The following is a 25,447-nucleotide window of genomic DNA, read 5'->3' as shown; positions in this document are numbered from 1 at the left end:
GTACTTTGATTTTGGAGAATAATTTTTTTCTTTTTGAGGACCAATGGTTCCAGCAAATCAAAGGTACAGCGATGGGATCCAGGTTTGCTCCTTCCTATGCTAACCTCTTTATGGGGTCTTTTGAGAAGGAGCATGCCTGGGGCCAAGGGGCAGCAAGATGGACAGATTGCATTTTATTTTGGGTCCGTTTTATAGACGATATTTTATTGATATGAAAGGGGAGTTGGGGAGAACTCCGTGAATATTTTGATTTTCTTAATCAGAATGAGTTTAATGTAAAGTTCACAATGAATCACAGTTCTAACAGTTTAGCATTTCTGGATGTGGAACTTTTTACGGAAAATGATCAAATTATGAGTAAACTATATAGAAAAACTACGGCCACTAATTCTATCTTGTGTGCAGATAGTTTTCATCCAAAATCAGTGATTAAAGGGATCACTTACGGGGAGATGATTAGGTTAAGAAGAAACTGCAGTACTGAAGGGGATTTTAAGAAGGAGTTGGATGGTCTGTACAGCAGATTATCGAATAGAGGTTATAAAAGTACTGATCTGTTAGAGGCTAAGAATAGAGTAAGAAGGGTGCAGAGGGAGACTACTCTTGTTCAAAAGAAGAGAGGACAACTCAAGGAAAAAAACTGGAATTTACAAGGCACTCAAGAAAAATTGGAGCTTATTGACAGGTGTACCAGGATTAGTGAGCTCAATAGGGGATAAATCAGATATAATTTACAGGAAATGTGTAACTATAAAAAAATATGATCACAAGGAACTATATAACATCAGATGTAATGGAGGGGCTGAATTGGCTACCCAAGCAACCAAGAGGCTTTTATGTGTGTGGAACATGCAATATGTGTGAATTGGGTATTAACAAAATCAAAGAATTCACGTACAACACAAGAAAAAGATATGTGATAGAGAGTTTATTAATTGTAATAGCACAGGAGTAGTTTATGTAATTATATGTGCTTGTAAGAAGATCTACATTGGTAGCACGAAAAGAACTTTGAAATTGAGAGTACAGGAACATAGGCATGCTTTTCGCAATTGTGATAATAGATCACCGCTGTACGTGCATATCAAAGAATGCCATAATTCCCAACAGGATTTTAAATTCCATGGTATTCAGAGGATATTTCCCAGTAAGAGAGGGGGTGACTGGGAATTGCGAATTAGACAGGAAGAATCAAAATGGATCAGCAAATGTAGAGCAGTAACCATGGGTTTAAATAGTGATAATGAATTTCATTATTTCTTGGCCTAAGGATCTTATTCAACATTGTGTGACATAGCAAAGGGTGCAGAAACATTGTTGATAGATGATGTTTTGGGAGTGAGGATTGAAGCTAAACTTTGATAATCTGACAAGTACCTTGTGTTTTAAGGTTGAGCTAGGTGGTCTGACATAGGAATTTGTTTATTTGGAACAAAATGAGGTTTATATTTCAATGAGTGTAATTAATATTACCCATGTGGTTCTTCATATTATCAATTATGTTGCTGTTTATTGACAGAGATGATGTCTGTTAAAAACTAGGTTAACTTGTTTAACATCCTAAAAAACTTTGGAGCTTGTTATATAGGTAGGAATTGATGTTAAGGTGCGAATATATAGACAGGAAAGTCTTGATTATGATTGCATATTCTTATTTATTTCACAGCCCTGATGATGTCCCAGGAGGGGACGAAACGCGTCGGCTGTTGAGAGTATTGGACATAAGGAATGGAAGTATAACCTTTTGTTCTAATGCTTGGATCATACAATATATAAAAAAATTGGGAAAAAACGATTGATGGATCAAAAGGATGATAAAGTGATTGGATCATATAAAAAAATTGGAAACAACGATTGATGGATCAAAAGGAAAAAATGTGTTCTTTATAAAGACTTTGATATGGAACAAGGATATAAATGATTCATTATTGACAAAAACATCTACTAAGGATAAAAGGACTAATTGAGGCATTAAATCAATAAGACATTGGCATATAAACAATTGGACATTCTCCATGTTGAAAAATACAGATCTGAAAATAAATTGATATAAAAAAAAGATTTTTGAATCAAAGATATTTGTTTGTAAATATTGTGTATATTAGGAGTGCTCCTTACAAATGTGAAATTATTTCAATGTAGGAATAGGTTTAACGGTGACCATTCGTTAGGTGAGCACTGGTAGTTTAAATACTTTTGGGATGTTACTCCCTGTGCGCATGGGTGCGGGACCCTCATCGTTGTGGTACTTTTCTTGAATAGTTGCTGATGCCCTCATGAACGGAAATGTCAGGGTCAGATCTTGCACACTCCACTGGGGTTTGTTTGCACAAGGAAAGCACTGAGAAGGGCCACACTGTACCATCACTAAGAAGAGCTGAATTGCAAAAGTCCTTGCACACAGATAAAGGTTGCAAGAATTTGATCATTCCTTTACCGGTGTGGCCACTCCTTTTCATCCAAACCATGTCTCCAATGTTTAACCAGGTCTACTGCCATGTTTCTTGTCATAATGTGCTTTGCAACTTGATTATGCCTCCTCAAGCCTACACTTCACTTGGTCAGCCGACCAATCAACTCTCTTGGCAGCCATCAACCATCCCACATTGTCTTTTGACATGGGTGTCCTACCCCTCAGGAGTTCAAAGGGGCTGTGGTCAATACTGCTGCTAGGTGTGATGCGCTAGGCCCAGCGTGTCATAAGGATTTCTTGTTTCCACACCAGCTTTTTACTATTGGCTAACTGGATGATGCCCTTGATAACCCTTTTGAAGCGTTCAACAGCACCATTGCCAGCAGGATCGTAAATGGATGTGGTCTTATGGCTTATCTTGTTTCTATCTATGCATTTAAGTAAGCCCTCTTGGGTGAAAACGTCATCAAGGAATTTTATGACACTGTGAGCATCAGGTTTGGTAACAAACCTAATCTATGGCCACTTAGAGAAATGGTCATTGAGTACTATAGTGGAAACTTGTTTGCCTTGTTCAAGATTGGGCCCCATGATATCAACTCCAATTCTCTCCCATGGCATGATGGAACATGTGATGGGATGTAGAGGAGGTATGAATGTGATTTGGATTTTATCTGAATTGACACAGAAAAGCACAATCTCTGTCTATTCTTTCGACAGCCATGTTCATCCTCGGCCACCAATACCAATTCTTCACTCTACTCTTCGTCTTGCCAATGCCCAAATGACCCTCATGGCAAATTTCTAGATTTTCTTTCCAAGACTGGAATGAGGGACAACCCTTTCACCTCTCATCAGAAACCCATTTTCTTCTGATAACTCTTGCCTGACTGACTGACGGTGTAGTGCATCTGGGATAGATTTTTTTGTTTTAGCCCAGCCACCGGAAAGCATTTTCAATACATTTCATACAACTGTATCTTTGGTTTGCTCAAGCTTCCATTCATTCATAGAAATCCTGTGTAACTCTTCATGTATATTGGCACTGCATAACTCTTACACATCTTCATTGTTCAAGGGAGTAGAAGTACGAATTGGCATGCGACTCAAGAAATCAGCAACCACATTTTTGACACTGGGTACGTACTGGACCACATAATTGAAATCAAATAAACAAACTGACAATTGTGCAAGCCTGGGAGAAGCTGCGTATTAATCTTTTGTGGTAAACACTTTTGTAAGTGGTTTGTGGTCGCTGCGTAAAGTGACCTTATGACCCCAAACAAATTGACAGAAATGTTCAAGCCCCAAAAACACATGCTGGAGCCTCCTGCTCCATGACGGAGTATTTTTCTTCTGTAGGAGTCAAAGAGCGGGACGCAAAAACAATGGTACACTCTACACCTCTAGCATCCTTTTGTATAATAACAGCACCAAGACCTCTACCACATACAGCAGGCGTGATGATGTTTACTAAAATGGGATCAAAGCATTGCAATGGTAAAACGGAACACATTTCTTTTTTTATATTACAAAAGGAATCCTGGCATGTTGCAGACCACGAAAACGTATTCTTAAGCTTGAGCAACTGTCTTAATTAGTAAGTTTTACTTGAAAAATTCTTAATACATTTTGAATAAAATTTAAAAAGGCCAAGAAAAGAACATAACTCCTCCTTGTTACTCGGTACAGACGCATCTAGAATATCATCCAGCAGTTCTTTCTTGGGCCTGATACCATTACCTGTAATCTTGTGTCCAAGATAGTTTACTTTTGTGCACGCAAATTTGCATTTGCTATGTTCAGCAGTTAAACCCTTAGTATCAAGGATACATAGGAACTGGTTCACTTTTCTGTCATGCTCCTTCCTAGTTCTTCCCATGACATGAATGTCATCTTGGAACACCAAAATCTTTTTCACGCCCTTAAAAATATGGTGCATAAGCCTTTGGAACATAGCGGCCGCAGAGGCCAGGCTGAAAGGCATCCTTGTGAACTGATAGCACCCAAAAGGGGTTATGAATGTGGTAAGGTTTTTGTTGTTGGAGTGCAGAGGAACCTGGTGGTATGCTAATTTTAGGTCTATAGTGGAAAACCATTTTACTCCTTTGGTGTGTGCCAACAATTTGTTTATTCTGGGAAGGGGAAATTGCTCAACAACAACACCCATTCTGAGGCTTCTACCTGTTCAATGATAGTATCTTCAAGTAGTTTATCCGGTTGAACTCTGACCTCATCTTTGACTGCAAAGGGTAACTTCCAAACCTTGTGCACAACTGGAATGGCACTGGACTTAACACCAATCTAGTGCTTGTACCCACTCAATGTACCAATCTTCTAAGAAAAAACTTTTGGAAACTTCTTATTAAGCCTTTGCTGAATTCTTCATCATTTTGAATGAGTAGGATGGAATCAGGTCTACTGGGATCAAGTATAATTCCCAGGCTACCTTGATCTATCTACCCCAAAAACGAAGGGCCAACGGATGATACATAACGTTTGCCTAAGGACTCTCTTCCCTTGAAGGAGAAATCAAGTTTTCTATAACCGCAAACTTCTGTGGGATCCCCTGTAAACGTTTTGATGGCAATGTCAGTTTTTTCCAACTGTTTTCTAATGTGTGGCACAAACTTTTCCTCCCAATTTTTACTGTTTACCATAGTATAGGGAGACCCAGAATCTGCAACAATGCTTATGTCTACTCCACCAATTGACATGTCACACACAGGTTTTTTAGTCTTAGTAGTCTGTGCATCATTAATTTGCAAGACGCAATTGTCTTCAATGTTAAGTACATACATGTTCACTTCGTCTTCGTCAGACGTGTTGTTAGTTAAATCATTATCCAACACTACTAATTTAACTGACACACTTTTTGGAAGTGACCCATCATTCCGCAAAAGGAGCATCTAACTTTCCTAGCTGGGCAATTCTTGTCGTAAGCTAAATTTTTAGAACTGCCACATCTGTAGCAACGTTTCCTATTGCTGCCCTGCATCCTACTGGTAACAGGTTTTATGCCGCTGTATTTCTTGCCCTGTTTAGAAAAAGATTTGGATTCAATCACCCTGCCACAGTACCATCCTCTTTTTTTCTTTGTTATCAGAAAGGACAGCCTTGGCACACCTACCGGTAAGCTCTGCCCTCCTGGCAACATCCATAATGGTTTGTAAAGGGAATTCACCCTTGGTCCACAGACTCTCTTGGATATTAGCGTTAGACCCCTGCAGAACTATCTGATCCCTGATGAACTTGTCGTGCAAATCTCCGAAACGACAATTAATGGCCAGATTTTTCAAAGCAGAGACATAATCAATAGACTCTTCCTTTCCGTGTTTCCTGGGGAAAAACTTGTACCTATCAACAGCTACACACACTGTGGGTTTATAGTAAGTATTAAGGTCATCAAAAGCATTAGAGAATACATCACCTTCATCTGCTCCTCTAAATTTGTTATTTATACATTATACTATTGTATACTTTGATACCTCCAGCCCCCAAACAATGTAAGAGAATTTAGAATTTTTTTCCGCAGTGAAGTCTTCATCATCATCAAATATAGAAATATAGTTTGTGAAGTACTCTCTCCACTTCTCCCATTTAAGTAGTGGCTCACCCCCTGCTGGTAGGAAAGGCTGAGGAGGCGGTAAGTTTCACAAAAACCCAGATGGCATACTGGTTGAAAGAAAGGGGTAACCAAGTAAAATTTAGGAGCTATGTTGTATTAATAGAGTACGTAAATTAGTGGGTAAGTATATATCTGAATAAACACCCAAACACCAATATTATACTGGCAACAGAAGCTCACAAGGAAAGTTATGCAGCTGTGGTATAGTAGGAATCTGTCCGGCCACTTATGCAGAGGAATGCTGTTATGCTGTGCCCATCAACACTGGAGAGCACAGCGGTTGGTAAGAAAAAACCCATAGTAAGGAGAGAAACAGAGCAGTACAGAGTCACGAGCGGCGCAAAGAAAAGGGAAAGTAGAACATGAATCACCAATGTATAAGGTGATAGAATGCTGTGAAATCTGTATGGTTGCGCCTATAAACGTAAGGGTTGATTGATAAGTAACTGTGCCTGCAAGGGATTTCTTACAAAGTACTTAGGTCAACAGTTTGAAATATACAACAATGTTGGTATGTCCCAGCTGGTAACATACAATTGAACAATCAACAATTCAATTACTTCATTTGTGTCACAATAAATCTACCAGAGATGCTCTTCGAAAAGGTGTGAGTTTTTCATCATCATCATCATCATCATAAGCTTTTATTCGATATGCAAGATATCTTATAAGCACAATTAAAATACAATCATTACAGTGTACAAAAAAGCATTGCTACAAGAAGCCAGTATAAAATTCATTAGAAAAGATAAAAGGACATGAATTGCCCGTTACTAAATTAGCTAAAAAAGGAATTAAACAGCTACTGACAATCTCTTACAACGAATAAGCCAAAACTGCTTTAAAAATTTTGCTGTTCCACACACTATGGGGGGGAAGTGTCCGTGGTTAGGATACGCAAGGCTACTAGGTGGCTACGTGTGCCCATATTTCGACAAAGAGGTTTCAACCAGAAACTCCTAGGCCTTGCATAATCCGGGCATTCAAATAGGACATGCGCAATGGACTCAACCCTACTCAGGCAACATGCACAGTTTGGAGAAGTACGGGCCGCTGATGTCCAATTCGATACCACAGCACCTAGGGGAAGGGATCCAACTCTAAATTTAAAATAAAGGGCTCGGTCAAAGGGGAGGGTGATCAGGTCCAGGTAGGGTTCAAAAGCCACAATGTCTTTGATTTGTAAAAAGGCGACAGTGGACTTGCAGTGGTTAGGGTTTGTAATTAGACGCTCCGCAGTCCATTTCCAGTAAAGCGCCTTGACAACTTCTTTTGGAGGGGCTGAACGTGATGACCAACAGTCTCCTAGACCGATCTTCTCCAGAAGCTTTTTAGTTTCTCTTAACCATCTTATCTTAGCCCAACCCCCCAGACTCATTATTTCCCCCAGGGCATCAGCATAGGATTTTAGTTCTTCACCCCTCCAGATTCGTGTCCATAGCAGGAGCGGGCAAAGCTGGGCCTGATCTTTGATGTTTTTACAACCCGTGTCCAACCACACTGGTACAGATGGTGTGCTCAGTGGAATGGAGATAATGGATTTCAGTAGCTTGCTTTCCGCTGTCACTAGGGCGTCCAATCGGCAGTGGCCCCACAGTTCTGCCCCATACAAGGCTGATGTCACTACTTTGGCCTTGTAGATATCGATTACTGGGGTAAGTGATCTCCTAGGTAGGGCCCTGAACTCCCTCATGAGAGCTCCTCCTACTCTCCTATGGTTGAGGACCATTTTGTCAATATGATTTGCCCAAGACATCCTATCCGTAATCCGAATACCGAGGTAATCGAATTCGGCTACTTTCTCTAAGGGAATCGAGTTAAGTGTAGGTGGACGGCCCAGTTTCTTAGGAGGATTTAGGACTAGGTATTTTGTTTTGTCCACATTTATTATTAAGCCTTTTGCAGCACAGAACTCCTGGAATCGTGTAAGCAATTTCTGGAGGCCTTGTGGGGTCTTCGAGATCAGGAGCGTGTCATCCGCAAAAAGCAGGGTGGGGATACGGACTCCTCCGAGACAGGGGGCGTCGGCTGGTTCTTGTTGAAGATGTTTTACCACCCCATTCACATATAGTGAAAATAGGGTGGGTGCCAAGACACAGCCCTGTCTTACGCCCCTGGACACTGGTATCTTCTCAGTGAGCTCTCCATTTTTACCCCAACGGACCTGTGCAAAGGTATGGGCATGAAGGCTAATGAGAAGGGACAAGATGTAAGGGGGTAATCCCAACTCATAAAGCACCCTCCAGAGCTCTTCCCGGGGGACTAGGTCAAAGGCAGTCTTCAGGTCTATAAAGGCCAAATAAAGACTACCCTTGCCCAGTTCCACCACCTTCCACCCCAATAGTGCCAGCCTAAACACCTGCTCTATTGTCCCCATACCAGCCCGAAAACCTGCCTGAAAGTCTGATAGGATTTTATTCTCCTCCACCCAATGGAGAATCCTTCCAAGGATAGCTTTACCAGCTATCTTTTGGGTGGAGTCTATCAGACTTATAGGGCGATAGTTCCCCGGTGTTTCCCTGCACCCTTTTTTATAAATCGGGACCACCACCGCCCCTTTCCAGGATTCTGGCACAGCCCCTCCCATCATGATATCGTTTAGGAGAGCTGCTATGACCCTTGCCCATTCCGCTGGGTATGCCCTCATAAGGTCCCCCGGAAGGCCGTCTGGGCCCGCTGCCTTGCGAGGCGCTACCCACCCTATAACCCCCTCAATCTCTAAAGGAGTGAAGAGATCATAGGCATGAGGTTCAATTGCTCGTGTAAGGTCCATCCCCACGTTCAGTTCCCCATCTGGGGGGAGGTATAGGGTCCCAAAGTGTTTTACCCAGCTTTGAGGCGGGATGTTGCAGGGTCTCACAGATGCATCGGGTTTATTCCGTGTGCTTATGAGATTCCAAAAGGCCCTTGAATCCCTGATTTTACTAGCCTGGAGCAGGTCTTCCCAGAATTTGTCTTCCCACTCCCTCCTGGCAAATTTAAGGGACTTATTATAGGTCTTCCTTGCTTCCTGTATCACACTACGGGACTTGAGTTTAACCGCCTCAACTAACTTGGCCTTGTGAACCCTACATGTTTGGGTATACCAACCATCAACTGGTTTTTTTAATTCTTTGTTGCCCGACTTGTTAGGGTATAAGGTAAACACGTTAGTTATGGCTTCTACCAGGGAGACAAAAAGCCCACTCGCTCTACCCACCCCTTCTAAGGAGGTTCCGAGGGTTGTTACCGCATGGTTTAAATGGGATTGAATTTCCCCTACCTTTGCCTCGGATAAAACCAATTTCGCCCATTTTATTCGTCTACCACAAGGGGAGACTTCAGACTCATCCGGGGGTGCGGCTACCAGGTTAATGTTGTCCTTCCTTAAGGGGCGCCACCACTGGACCATACTTAAGGAGAGTGAATTGTGGTCGCTTTCAGTCGAGGGGACCACCTGCATGTCCCTTACATAAGACCATAAGTATACTTCTATTAGGAAATAATCTAGCCTAGAGGTGTGTCCTGGTCTATTGTACGTGTGGGCACCCCCCTATCCGAGGATGTCCTCCCATTAGCTGCCCTTAAGTTGAATTCGAGGCTCAGGGAGTATATCTGGAGCGCCACTTCTGTCCACCTTCTGATCGGTGGGATTTCCAGTACCGGGATCCCCAACCTGGTATCCTCCTCGTCTTGGTCGAGGGAGACGTCCGAGCCCAAGGGCTCGAACGTACAGTTCATATCACCTGCAACCAATGTACGAGTCTTATATGGAGTATTATTTAGCAAGGTCTCGAGGAGAGATATTACAGGAGACTTTCTCCCGCCCTTGGTTCCCCGGGCATAACCATTAAAAACATTTAAGACAATTCTTCCCCTTTGATCTATTAGGGTGATGTTTTGTATGTCAGGGGAACCTGTGGGAGACTCCACTACTCTGCAGTCTAAAGAAGCCGCGACCCAGATGAGAAGGCCACCCGAAGGTCGCCCTCTCCCTGTTTCCGAGACTTGCGCAGGGGAAGAATAGGAAGAAAAACCCACCCTATGGACCAGCACCAAGCTCCATGTCTCTTGGAAAAGGCACAGGGAGTGCTCATCAACCCAAGCAGTAAAGTCCGGTAGAGCCAGTTTTCTTGCAATCCCTGCGACATTCCAGCTGAAAACCTTAAAGACTAGGTCCGTCACAGCTGAAGTGTCGCTGGGCGCCAGAATGCCCCTGTCTATGGGCCTCCTCGGAGGTATCTGAGGGGAACAGGGATCTTGTGGGGTGGCTATAGAGACTCCTATCCCACTTGCAAGGTTTGCCTGGGTGGGTGATACTCCTGCTGGCTCTACTCTACACCCAGTTTCCAGTCAGTAAGGCCCTGGTGCCCACAATTGGTTCTCCCTAGTACCCCCCGAGACCCCAGCCCAGTTTTGACCAAAAATGGGGGAACTTAAACTTCCTCCAGTTGGGCTAACAATTTGCCTGGGGTAAAAATAAGAAAGATCTACCACTTTAACCCCCGGAGCCCCCATACTTTTAATAGGAGTGCAAATCGATGGTACTACTCTTGGGTCTTGGAAATTTATGATTATGCAATCCCCCTCCTGCGTTTTTTTCCCCTGCCCTAACCAACCCACTCTGCGGACACTTAGAATAAAACCATCCACACCCAACGGGATTGGCTTGTTTGCCTTCAGCCAGTGGATACACTTGTTCTTGAGTGATTGGTGGTTTTCCAACTGGCCTTCCTTTAAAGGGGGCACATTAACCATGACAGCAACAAAAGGTTGACAGTCTGGTGGGAGGTTTACTGGGGGGATCCGTCGTACTGGATTACTGGGGGCCGGTGAGGGGGTAGATGGGGCAGTAGGTTGAGATACAGACCTAGGGGCTTTCCCTGTCGCTAACCCGTTGGATTTGCTGCGTGCCCCAGGTTTTTGGGAGTCTTCCGTTTTGCCACTAACTATCTGTGGCTGCTTTTGTGGAAGAAACTTAGGCTTATTTTTGTCAGGCTCTAAGTGTGTTGATGGACCCTTATGTTTTGGCCCTGCTTTGGGACGGGGAGGAGATTTAAGAGCTGGAATTAATGGACTATTAGGAACAACTTTGTTTAGACATATTGGGGGCTTAGGGACTCTCTGAGATGGTGGTTCATTCCCCTTTGCGCCTAAGTCCTTATTTTCAGTCACTCTGGTTATTTGTTTAAATGTTGTTTTGAGTGAGTGAAACCCGTCAAGGGTTAATTGCTCTAATTTGTCTATCCTCTCCCCTAGACCCTTGACTTGTGTTAGTAACGGTTTCAAGAGGCTGTATACCTTCTCAAAGATATTTTCAACTGTTACTGAGTCAGAGAGCTTTGAGACCTTGGCGGTGTTAGCGTCTGGGTGTAGCCCCTTGGGAGAGATCAGAACATCCCCTTCTATGTCAATTTCATTCACTATAGGCATACCCCTTATGGTTCTCGTACCGGATCCAGAAGGCTTTCTTACTCTTTGGTAAAGAGCGGCCTGTCTCACTAGCCAACCCTTTTTGCGTTTTCGTGGCTTTCTGCTTAAGGGCCTATTCTCCTGCCTAGTATCGGGAGTTTGGGTGTTAGGGGAAGCCCTAACTGACTCCCCTTCTGATATAACTATGGAGGGAGTGAGCGGTTTTGGGGGCTCAGGATCACTGATGGCTTCGCTTGGGAGATTAGGTGATAATGGTGTGGACAGCTTACTAAGGCCACCGTCTTCCACTATAACTATAGGGAGAAGAGCGGCCAGATTTTCCAGCCTACCTATATTTTGCTCTATACCAGCCAACTGGGGGGGGTCTGTGGAAACACCAGGCACACTAGGTGGGGAAACAGATTGAACCCGGACACTGGCCGGTGTAAGCGACTGAGCGGCGACCCCCAAGGATGAACGTCTTGAGGGGAGGTAAACCTCAGATAAACGCCGCTCAGACATAGCAATCTCCTTTTCAATCACCGCCGTCACCCTGGTGATAAAGCGGTCCATAGTTCCTATAACAGGGCTTGCGGCATTTGTCCCCCTTTCGCCTTCACTCCTAAGAAGCTTTCCAGAACGAGTAGACATGGTTTCGGGAAACAGAACGGGGACACACACCGGGCGTATGTACTCACTGTTGTTAGAGAGGAAAGGGACGTGGCCCAGCCCAGCCTTGACAGCCCCTGACTGCCCGCCCTTTGCTCGGGCTTCGCTCGTCGTCCCGCTCGCGTCCCGCAGAGCGCCTGACAGAGCGTTAAATCAGAGAGTGTTGCAGGCGGGGGGGCATGGCTGGTGGTGGGCGCGTCCGCCTGTGAGAGCAGGGACTCCTGGATCTTCGAGTCCCTGCTAAAACGCCAACGCCAGTTCGATGTTACCCGCCCAGCGCCTCCGGAACCCAGCGCCTAGAAGCAGCTTTCACCTTCCTGAATCCGCGAAGCAGGTGTGCAAGGCAAACTGGACAAACAAGCACCCTGGTCCTCGCAGTCCCGGCGATTTTAGCCTCTGAATGGCCTCTGAAATTGCGTCCCCTTCGCGCTGGTGATTCAATCAGGCAAGAGAGCGACTCCGGAGTGACCCGCTGTCCAAGCAACCTCCTGCTGGCTCTCTGCTTCGGTCACACTGCCTCTTCACACGGGACCCCTGGCACGGCACGGCACGGCACGGCAACCTCACTTTTCTCCGGCCACCCGGCAACGCGCGGGGGTCTCCCTCTACTTTCTGATTGTTTCTGATTGTGACAGAGCAGCCGAGGATGCAGCGTGGGCGGGCGGCAATCGCTTCCGTGGGCGGGCGGCCTCCTGGCAATCGCTTCCGTGGTTTTTCAAGATATAAACAAGAAAGGGTACAAAAGACTGGAACAAGACACAATGGCCGAGGTTGACAGATGATATGCTAAAATGTATACCTCAGGGTCATTAGTGTAAACATCTATCCCAAACAAATACATAAACAGAAAATGAGTCTGATCAATAAATTCCTATGAGAAAATAAATCACTGAGGAAATGGATGAGGTTGTCAACGTTTCGGTCTTTGTGGTGTATACATCCTTCAGACCATCTTCAGGACGGTGAATGAAAAATGTTGTATGACCCCTGCATAAACGTAATATTCCATTAATAATATATCAATAAATGTTCAGACTAAAAGAAAAAGAAACACACCCGTGAGAAAAAGAGAAAGGAAACCAGTGGCTGGCCCTGTTGGAAATCAAGCCCGTTGTAAAAAGGAACTAAAACCACACCTATGTGAAAGATGTAAAAAGTGACACACTGCCATTAAGAAAGAGTTAAAGAGATGTGGTGAATGAAAAGTCATCGTTTCAGACTTACTTATGCGTATTTCAAATGGAATTCCTAATCCTGGTTAAGTTAATAAAGGATAAAAATCTTCCTGGTCATAGACTCCAGGAAGAAAGCTATTCAAGAGCTTAAAGTATGTCCAAACTGAAACAAAAGAAATTCCATAAACTTAAACAACAGCGTGTGGGTTGAATCGTGACGATAACTAAAGTGAAAAACTAGTGAAAAATAAGAACGGAGCAGTCTACCAAAAAGAACCATCTATAGAATATTATCCAAATATTCTAAATCAGAGAATAGCCTGCAAAGCATTTAAAAATATACTTCGTAAAATTAAAACAACCCAGAGCTACGATATTTGCAAGCAAAGTGACAACTACATCTTAAGTAGAAGAGGACTCCAATATCATGATGTCCAATTAGTCAAGATACAAAACAACTGCAATGTTAATGGGGTTCTTAGGCAAACAGAATGAGAAAATATCCATAAATGTCTTACATAAGTCTTATTAGCGAAAAGTGGCATCAAGCCTTTATCGCAAAGCTCAGTGAAACACTGCTTAAATAACTTCTACAATGATGTTAGCAGTGCATGTTACTAAAAACGATGATGACAATACTTGACACTATAAATGCTCTAATACCGAAAATAGGGTACATGGAGAAGCAGCAGCTGGTATACACATACAGAAGGTCACTGAAGCTAGTTAGTCAAGACTGATGAAGGTGATTAAATATAAATGTCGGGGGCTTACCAAACACTATGACCAAAGCAATCCACAGGGGTTTGTTTGTGTTAAAGCTTGCATCGGTCTGGAAAAGAAGGGAAAGCAGAATAAAGTAAGCTTGCCTGTGCCAACATCTTATGGCGGAAATAATTCTGAAATGCTAGGAAGCCCAGACTTACTGAGCTGAAAAATGGGGCAAGACTCCTCCGACGAACCGGTGTCACTGCAGACGGCGTCTGTAATGGCCCGTGGGTGCGGTACTGTTAAAAGACTGCGGCCAATATAATTAACATAGACAGAGGACAATGAAAGAAACAATGCTCGAGTCATTGAAAAAGTGGCAGCCATAACCAAATGTCCGAGAAGGAGGTGCTTAATATTATACCTAATCGCTAGGTATGGTAATGGAGGCATCATAATTGACAGAAAAATTCTAAATAAGGATAAGACATAAAAAGACCTAGTATTGCGCTTCACTTATCAAGCATCCAGATTAAAATTAGATATGTTGCCTCGCATGAGTATGCATATGTGGCAGCCATATTAGAGTGTTGCTAGATGTAAAAAAGCAATATTGGAGTATTGCTAAATATAATGCAAAGGCATTATGAGTCCTGGTTGATCCTGTACTAGTGACGACACTAAATAATATAAGTATAAGATTTAAAGGACCAAATTTTACGGCACATGGGTCGCTACTGCGATGGATGGCCAAGCAATACTAACAAGAAGATTGAAATTGTAATCGTGAGGCATGGTGGTCAATGACAATGGCACATTTTAGTGCAAAGCAGAGAGGACCCACATCAGTGTAAAAAAGTTAGAAAACCTGGCATTGGATACACCTAAATTAGTGCCCTCAAGATAATATTTGTGCATTTATAAAGGTAGTAAAAGAAAAAGTAAGATGCCTAATAAAGACATTTTGATAGCATTCATCTTCTATCATAGATCACATAAAGCACTTCTCAAGTCATGCGGTCACAGTTGATGGAAACAATTACATTGTCAAGAGAACAGTATCCCGAGATAGGATAATATCATGTAATTGGTTTGCAAGTTGAGATGTTATTTGGAATTACATGTCTCAAAATGTCATTGGACAATGCCAAGACATATAGTGCATGTTCACAATATATGTTACTGCAGCAAAAGGTTAAAATTTACAGTAATTGCTCGATAAAAAACATACATATTCAAGAGATCACATATGAAAAAGCACATAGATCACTTTCAAACTGTTCTACAACAATGTATTAGGGTACCTGCAAGAGAATGCCTTTCGGTTGCTGAGTTTAAGCCCTTGGCAATGTTGTCTGTGCAGCAAATCCATTGATTCTCTTTTAGGGTAAGTATTCGGTCTACATTGGTCTCTCTGTTAGATGGTTTGATCACTTCTATTACCCACCAAGACATTTTCTTATCTGAGTGTTCGGTCTTAATATAATGATCTCAACCCTGCATCGAATTCTTAATTGGTGTTGGAGAATGCGCTTCTTGACTGTTTATGTTGTTTTGCCTATGTAATGTAGGCCACAAGGGCATTTAATGCAATATACAACCTTACCCCTTTTAAAAGAGAACATTAGTTTGTTTTTCAACTCAGGTAATCCCTTCCGTAACGTCCAATGTTTATTGTTTATTGTCTTGATCTTATTAGAGAATGTGCCAAATGTTGAAGCACAGACCAGTTGTTATATGGATTTGTCTTTGACTTCCAGTAGTGCCTCACGGTTATTAAACCATGCACGTTTCAGAGATTTTCTGAGCAATTTCCCAGGATAACCACGTGCTTGCTACTTCTCTTTTAGTTTATTTGCTTCCAAGAAATAGTCTTCCTTTCAGGAACAGTTTCTGCATAAACGCAGAAACTGGTCAAACGGCAGACCATCCTTGAGAGTTGAAAAACAAACCCATGTTCTCTTTCAAAAGGGGTTCCAACCTAAGAGATCAACTTGTTCATGCCTACCCTGCACCCAATACCAACACTGTGGACATTATGAAACAGATAGTCCTTGTGGTTGGTCATTATAAGTGCAATATGTGCACAGCATGTGGCACAACACAGACTAAATATTTTGAGATAAATGGACCTAAGCTGACAGTTAAAAAAAAATTCAAACTGCAACACGAGTCATGTTGTATATTGGATAAAATGCCCTTTTTCATAGGCAAAACAACACAAACAGTCAAGAAGCACATTCTCCAACACTCAGATAAGGACATGTCTTGGTGGGTAATGGAAGTGATCAAACGATCTACAAGACAGACCAATGTAGACCGACTACTTACCCTAAAAGAGAATCAATAGATTTGTGGTAAAGACAACATTGCAAAGGGCTTAAACTCAGCAACGGAATGGCATTCCCTTGTATGTACGCTATAACATTGTTGTAAAACAGTTTATCTAACACTAGCAATGGAGTTGGTAGACAGACTTGACTGTTATCACCATTAACATGTAGTAATGTTCTTGATGTTCTAACTAGCTACATGATCTTAAAAGTGTTCTATGTGCTTGTTCGTATGTGATCTCTTGAATATGCATGTTTTTTAATCAAGCAATCACTGTAAATTTTAACCTTTGCTGCAGTAACATATAGAAAATTGCACAATAGAATAAAAACCTAAAAATGTACTCTGAAACTCGTTACCCCATTGGATAAACTTCTTCTATATGCGTAAAAGGTCTCCACACCCCACTTGAGTCCTCTCTAAAATTGATTATTGTAACATACATTATTTAGGACTTCCTGATGCCTCGCTGAACAATGTGCAGAGCAGTCAAAGTAATTTGCAGTGCAAGCAGTGGCGGCTCTCCCACTAAGGCAGAGGAGTGTAACCCCACTTCTTTATGCAGTGTAAAAAAATGAAAACAGGAACAATAATACCAGTGGTATTATCATTTTTGTTTTCCTTTTCCTAATGGGGGAGAGGCTGGACTGCCTGAGCAGGGGCCGGGAGGAGGAGTGGTTGCTCCACTTTAAAGTGTGCATAACTGTTTGGCCGGCCCTCTCGGGCCGTTCATAAGAGTCATGCGCATTTTGCATGTTCTGCACCCAGGCTGCATTACAGCCTCAGTGCAGAACATGCCAAGGCCCCCATTCCCAGTCTGAGCGCTGAATCATGGCGTTCAGACCAATCACAATACGGCTTTGCAGCATTGTGATTGGCTAGGGGAGCCAGGAGCCTTGGCGATTCCTGGTTTCTGTTTCAAGGAGCAAGTGGTAGCGGTGAGCAGACTGAGAGGCAGCCTGAAGCTAAGTGTTTATTTAAATTATTATTTATTATTTTAATTTGCCACGCCCTCCCTCCTTCTCCCCCCACCCGCCACTCCCGGTAAATAGCGGCCGCCACTGAGTGCAAGGAAAACGAATCATGTTTACCAAGCGGATCTAGGATATGCTGGTGATCTGTAAAGCAAATACTTGATTTTAAAACTCTTAAGGGTATATTCACTAAGATTTTGCACTATGCTTGCGCCACAAAAGTGACGCAAATTGATGCAAAAATCTTTTTTCCCAATTCACCTGAAAGTAATGCAAAGCAGTGCATGGCATGGCTATTTTCTTTTCCCACTCTGCATGTATGCTGCACTGTACAGCACACACACAAAGTGGGAATAGTTTTAAAGGAAGTCTGAGCATAGTATTTGTTACTGGAAGGTTATCCTTCCAGTACGGGAAACAACATTTACAACGCAGTCATTACAACGCACTACCTTTACAAAGCAGTCATTACATCGCAACATCCTTTACATCACATGCCGTTACAACGCATGTCACTACAACGCATGCCATTACAAAGCATACCATTACAACACATAGTTTTTACCCCTACACTATCCAACACACCCTACTGTTGCACTCACTAGTGTGGGAATAATAATTGTAACCCCTACACTATCCAACACTTACCCTACTGTTGCACTCACTGGAGTGGGAATCGTAATTTTTACCCCTACACTATCCAACACTTACCCTACTGTTACCCCGAAAAATTATACAATGTAATGGTATGTGTTGTAATGGTATGCGTTGTAATGGCATGCTTTGTAAAAACATGCATTGTAATGGATATTGCGATGTAAAAACTGTGTTGTACAGGCATGCGTTGTAAATGTTTGTGTTGTAACGTCATACATTGTTCCAGTACAAAACTTATGCTAGACTCACGCAGACACCCTTGCACTATGGTGCACAGGTGTGTGTGGCACTCAGCTGTCTGATTGTATGCAAGCACTAGAGCGAGGGGAGGAGAATGCATTTCTCTGTAGGTATAGCGTTGTCCTGCTCTCCCCTTCTCATGCAGCACAGCACAGCACAGCAGTTTTTTGCTGCTGCACTGCATGAGAATTAGCTAAATAGACCTCTTAGTCTGATATATAGAATTTTATTATGGCATTGAGAAATGTGATCTGTTATCACACTTTCAGGTTTGAAGTGCAGCTATATGGATTTGTTCAAATTCCCACTCTTTTGAAACCCTGGGTCTGGCAGGGGTCTAAGCTTTGTCTTTTTTAGTTCTTATTTATTTGCCCTTTAGGAAGGCCTTAACAACGTTTTTATTTGTTAATCTCTCGACAGATCTTGCTAGTTTGACTTTGCCAAAAGTCTTAATTTGTTCTTGTTGCTCGATGATGTCTTCTGGATGAACTCTGCACTTTATAAAAAGCTTCCACCGCTCCAAAACGTAGTTTGCCAAGTAATCATTGAAAGCGCGCGACCTTATGTCGCAAGGCTGCTCCAGTTATCAAGAACTCACACAAGAAGTGAATGGAGTTTTGGTGTCCATCATTTTTCTGGGTTTAGATCAAAAACAGTATGGTTTACAAAATGTACAGGAGTCTGTGTATGTTACTCAGTGGCTGGATCAGTAATTAAAGCAGGCAGCAAGTTTGGCTTTTGACCTATAATTATTGTATGGTCCTTTAAGTTCATTGGCAATCCTTAGTCGGCAGCATAAATGAAATATATGAAAAGCAAATAGGTGAACGCCGAAAGTGAAATCTTAAAGATCAGTTAGAATGGTCTGATAAAGGAAACTGATGAACATGCAATATAAGCCTTGTAAGTAACAAAACGCCACGCTTTATTTGAAAGAAAACACTAGAAAAAATGAGCAGTTAGAGCAAGGCAGCATGCATTTGGCCAACATTCAGAAATCCCTCCAGACCGGGAAACATTATAAAGGGTGACTGAGAAATCCAGTTTCCGGACAATAAATGGCTTCAAATGTCCCCATTTGCTCTTAATCGAAGTATGATGCGGAAGCAGTGACTAATCAAATTCTTCCGAAGGAATAACAAGAACTGGAGTAGGTTCTGTCCTATCCCGCGTGCCCTGTGTTCTCTGTGTCATCCCATTAAACCCACACAGACTGTTACCTGAAAAAGCAAGACAAAGGCCGTTGGGGATCAGAAATTAGACAATTCTGTGAAAATGTTTCTGAAAGAATGGGCTATACATTCACTCTAACAGTCTGATGTTTTATTCGAAAACCAATAACAGCGAAGCAATCACTGTGTAAAGCGATTGTATCAAGAAAAGTATCTTCACAGCTTCCTGGTTGATCATTTCGTAGATAAATCCGAGAGGTATGATGTTATAATAGGGCCTGACAGCAAGCAATTTTGTGCAGCGTTTAAAAGAAAGTTTGCCAACTTTCTTTATTACAAAGACTGCAATTTAAAAAAATATATATATAATGTCAAAAAGGGGTCCTGCTCTGCAGCGAGAAGATCCCCACTAACAGGCTGGGCCGAAGGCATCCAATTTCATTGTGACCCCATTCCTCAAGTCCCACAGTGGGGTTTCTCGCGTTGGGTAATGGCGATAACATGACTGCGCAGCTTCCCTTTTATTTCCCTGCTGTGAATGACAGCTGGAAACCACAATGGCAGCGGCACCGTTTCTTTAACCCAGTTCTAAGTCTGGGACTAAGAAACGTGTCACTACCCAAAGGAATCCCTGAAGCCAGATGTCCCATCCCTGTTTGGAATTCCAGCTGCATATATTGGGTATATTTTTAACTATAATAACTGAGGTAAATTGTGGAAACATTCTATTTCTTGGTAAAGCGCCTCAAATTACTCATGTTCCATGTCTAAATGAAAATGATTATGATTTCACCTGGTCCTAAGAAAAGTACTGAACTAAGCATACAGTCAAAGAAGTACTAACTATCACAGAAAGTAAATCTGAGCTTTGAAGGTGAGGGTTTATTTAGAAGGGTTTCTGGGTCCATGAAATATTAGATCATAGGTCGTTGGTGTAGTTGACATGCGGACTCTGAGAGTGAAAAGGATTGAGGTCCAAAAAGAAATATGGTGTACACAGCAAAAACTTTTCAAATGACAGAAGAAACGAGTAGACAAATAGGACTAGTCCCTAATAATGTAAGTACACGTGATCGCGTGAAGCAGTATTAGTTCGGCACAAACGCACCAGTTACAACGCGTGTCTGACCTTTGTTGCTTTGAAAGCTAAAGTTATATCCATTTTGGAATGTATTTGTGCAGATCAAGTAAAAGGGGTGATGAGTCACAACTTACAAATATCTTTTTAGGAATGGCACAGCAGCAGGCACATATTATAACGACTCGTCCAATCGTTCAGCATTCCCTCTGAAAATACATACAGTACTCTGAAATAAACTGGTCCTGCAATATTAATGTGCCAATGTGTGCACCTGCAGTAGTTAATGCACATGATGCGGATGGGAAACCAGGAGCGAGGGCCCGGTGATAACACATTACGCTTCACAAAGGCATTTCGAACTACTTGAAGTAACACTAAATTCAATTCAACATTTATTAATGATTTGAATCTCCAATGAGGTCCACATTAAAATGTACATACAAATTACGTAAAATGTAATAAAACATAAGGACAATTCATTTCTCAGACCATTACAAATTATCAGAAGCTTTCATAGCAGGTCTTAGATTTTCCTTTACATAATATAAGTGGATATTGTCATTTACCCTAATGAGCGAAATAAATAAAATTCTCAGCGATAAAACCAATTGCCTCAAGGGCATCAACAGAAACCAAAAAGACTCCTACCAAAACAATTGGTATACATTTAAGTCCATACTAAACATTAGTGGCTTTGTGTAATAATCAGTATTGGATATTGAATATCGCATCAGTGCTTGATAGCAGACAGAAAGGTAATCTAAAGCAATCAGCGTAATTGGGTAAACAATACATTTTCCTTTTACCACTGATGGAGCAAGGTTTCGTGTTAAAGAAACTTGCTTGTATGCAATCCTCTCAAATAACGTAACCACATAACCAATATGTTTTGTAAACACTAGTATTGCATTATACACGACATAATGTATCTAGGGGAAGCTTTCCTATGTGTATTACTAATAAGTAACCTGAGTGTCTTAAAATGGCCGCCAAAAACACAGGAACTTCATTGCGCATGCGTCTACTGCATCTACGTAGTATGATGCCTTCTATGCTTGGGGGAAACTTTGCAGCTGCGCAGTAGCTTTAATATGGCCACTTGAAACTCACATGATAATGCACATGCTATTGCTTAAACTAAACCTTATAAGTTCTACTAAAAACTAATGCAAAAGATTAAAATAAGTAAATGGGGATAGAGTAGAGATAAGTGGTATACAGTGAAATCATTTATTTTCGCATTCTAACGTGTCTCTTTCTGACTTTATTATTAGTTCATATTTGGGCCTCGGAGGGTGACTGAAATCCCTACCCACCTGTCCAGCGCGCAGGCGCACAGAAACTTGCCGGAAACCATGATGGCATAACTTGAAACACAGCAAAGGCCACACTGGACAGAGACGCCTGAGAACTCAAACTATTGACCCGGATAAAAGAAGAAAACTAAAAAAAAAAATCAAAATATATTGATCATAACGTGAAATACGGGTGGGGATAAAGCTTTGGGAAAGTAAATTAAGAACAATGGTCCAAAGACAAAATATTACTTTTAGTATGGTGTGATGAACTCACCTCCTTGCCGTGTCCAATCAGAATAGGGGAAAACACAAATATTGAAACTTTTGGGGGTGGTACACGAACACAGAATAGTATAATTGAGGTAAGATAGTTAGTTCTGTGTCTGACTCTGAATCCGACCGGACACGTATGCTGCCACAGACGCTGTCTCAGAATTTGCAGATGCCAGAGACCCTACTCGAGAGACCAAAATACTGATCGATAATCCAATTATCTAGAATGGGAATTTCGGAAGAGAAGATCGAGGAGAGTAGTGCCACAGAGGGGTGTGATGCTGGCGTTGTACTTAGAAGAGGTCACCTTTCCAGATCTGAACCTGTCCTGATCCTCAGTCTGCCACCTGTCTCGGTGGACTCCATCTGGCCCATCTTCAAGGAGTTGGGTTCATCTATCACCCTAGGTAAATATAATTCTCTGAAGCCTGTCTTTGTACCTGCTCTCTTTTTCTCGCTTTTACAGGTACTGACATCATTGATCTTTTATTGTGACTAGTTTTATTGAATTTTATTTTCTTCTTGAAGTAAGAAGGTGTTGACTGTAATTGATTATGACTCACAAAATTATTGATTAGATAAAGATTTTAAAACCTTTTGAGTTTGTGGTCATTTTGAAGGAAAGTAAATGTCATTTCTACCTAAAACTAACTCAGCAACCTGATTCATTGAGTAAAGGAAATTTGTTGACAGGAAAATCGAGTTGGTAAGACTTGGTAAAGGTGGATATCAAATTACAGGTAAAATCTTTAAATTGATGACAGCGGGTTTTTACTAGCTTATCTGTATGAATGTTATGGGCCCAGGTGAGTATTTGGTATGTGTGTGCAACCCGAGCTGGTAACCCGCTCCATCAGTTTTTCTTGGTAGCAGAGGCATGGTTAGGTTCTAGTTAGTTAGGTAGAGAATATTGTGGATTGTATTATTGATGTATGCATTAACAACTATTATTCGTTTGTGTATTGTTTCATGTAGTCTGGAAATTCCCGGGAATATTGGAAGCGGTTGGCAAATGGAAGCCACACTGCAGTGAGGTTACTTGTCTGGATCAGGAAAGTGCTGAAAGTTATGCAGGACTAGAAGCACTGATTTAGGGATTATTTTTCTTCCGTATGAAAGTGAGAGTAATTGATAGCAAAGGAGTTCGCTGGTGAAACTTTGGTCTTATATCAACTAGAAAGGGTAATACTGAAGGAGTAGCAGCTTCTCTGATGCTTGAATGAAGAGTAAGCGGAAAAGTTTTACTCGTAGTGTGTGAAGAGTAAGCGGAAAAGTATGCTCGCAGTAAAAGATTTGACTATTCTTTGAATTTAGAAGGTCGCACACAGTAGCAAATGTTTCTATGTTGTTGATTAATGAAAATTTGCACGTAAAATTGTGAGAAAAATAAGTTTTCGCATTACTTTGTAAAGGAGGGGGCAGTTGTGAGTGCTGCACTGACATCACAAAGAGCCGTGCTGGGATTGGTTGAAACAGCGGGTGTGTGACTGATGCAAAATAATTGTAAATGAGGGGTCAGTAGTGAGGCCTGATACTGACGTCACTAAGAGCCACGCTAGTATTGGCTAAACGCATAGAGTAAAACTGAATCTGATTGGTTAGAAGAATAAAAGCTGCGTTGGTATTGGTCAATTGTTAAAGTAAAAGCGAACATTTGATTAGTTCAGAATAGAAGCCATACCAATAATTGTTAGCGGGTCTGGCATGTGGAGACACGATCCTACTTTGATAGGGAATCGCCCAGATAGAAGATATTTAGGATTTCCCCACGAACAGTACATAAAAGGAAAATCTCTAAAAATGTACGGAGGGAAAAGGAAAATGTCATTTATGCAGAAAATTAAAAATTATTTTAAAAAGGATAAACCCATTAAAACTAGAGAAGGAATTCTTATCCCTCCCCCGAAAAGGCCTACATCCTACATGATGATAGAGAGAGGTGATCATACCTGTGTATGGTTAGAAAATTGGATAGAATATACAAAAGATGATGGAATACTAGCGTTTCCAGAGTTTGGAACCTTTCATTGAAGAATCCTACATAATTTACATACTAGAATGAATGAATTAGAACCAAGACCAAGATTAACTCAGTATGAAGCACTAGAAGAATAGGAGACTGAGGCATTCGAGCGAGATAGACCAAGAGGCGACAGGAATTTGAGCAGATATTATCCAAAATTTCCACGTGAAACCCTAGATAAGCAGATGAAACAGTGGAGGCAGGCCATGTTAACTGAAGGGTTATATCCTGTATTGATGGTTGAAGAACTGACAGGAGGAAAATGCTCAGAAAAGAAAAAGCATTTAACAGTAACAGGTTGTGGAGACTCAGAAGATGATCATTTAGAAGATATTTTAATGAAAAATCCTCCGCCTTATCAAGAAAGACCTAATAGAACTACCCCGAGTGGTCCGATTCTAGACATACCCTTGGTATCACAAATAGTAAATGAGAGAACAATAGAAAGGGTATTTCAGGAAAAAGAAAGGGAAGCGGTAAATAAAAATAGAAGTGAATTGATACAAAAAATTAAACACGCATCCTGAAGCTCTGACTAAACCAGTGACTATAGGTCCTGTAGTCCCATTGTACGGGGATAAATCATATTGTCCTAAAACACCTGTCATGAGTACACCCCTTATTGAGCCAAGAAAAGAGAAGATAATAGTTGACAACCAAGCTAGTGACTGTGATTTCATTAATGGACTTGCCGATAAGAGGTCAAATACATTACACACCCAGAAGGGTCACACTAGGTTGCTCAAAAGAGGTACGAATAGAGACATCCACAGGATCAAAAAGTGCCACAATAGTAACCCCAGAAGAAATAGAAAGATGGGCACAAGAAACAGAGAAACCAAGCCCACCACCAAAATTATTTGATTTTTTCAAATTAAGAGTTGAATTAGAAGAAATGATAGATGGAAATGTAGGACAGGATAGGTTAAACACCTATAGTGACTAAGAATTGCTGTTCATTTGCAGAAGTATAACCCGAAAAACAAAAACATTTCATGAAAAACTGGTAAATTTAGCATCTGAAATGGGAATGGAAATAGGGCGATCTAAAGTACTGCAAAAACCTTATAGAGCAGAATTTTCTGATAAAGATTTGGAAAACATGAACATGTCAGGAAGAAAATTGCAGGTAAAAGAATTAATGACAATATTACAGAAATGGGGAGATTTAGACAGATGGAAAATTCGGTGGACAAAGAAAAAGGAAGAAACACAAACAAATCGATCGACATCCGAATATTTAATGAAAGAAACATAGAAGGCTGAAAGATTGTGCCCAATTAGAGAGGTTCCAGAAGAGGGATATGTACATGTCCCGTGGACAAGGCAGGATATTTTGTCATTTACAAATGATTTCCCGAAATTGAGAGAAAAAACAGTGGAATGGTATAGACAGGTTGAAAGGTTTGTG

Source organism: Triturus cristatus, chromosome 6, assembly GCF_964204655.1.
Source record: "Triturus cristatus chromosome 6, aTriCri1.1, whole genome shotgun sequence".
NCBI classification, from domain to species: Eukaryota; Metazoa; Chordata; class Amphibia; order Caudata; family Salamandridae; genus Triturus; species Triturus cristatus.
Note: the sequence above shows the minus strand (reverse complement) of the source record.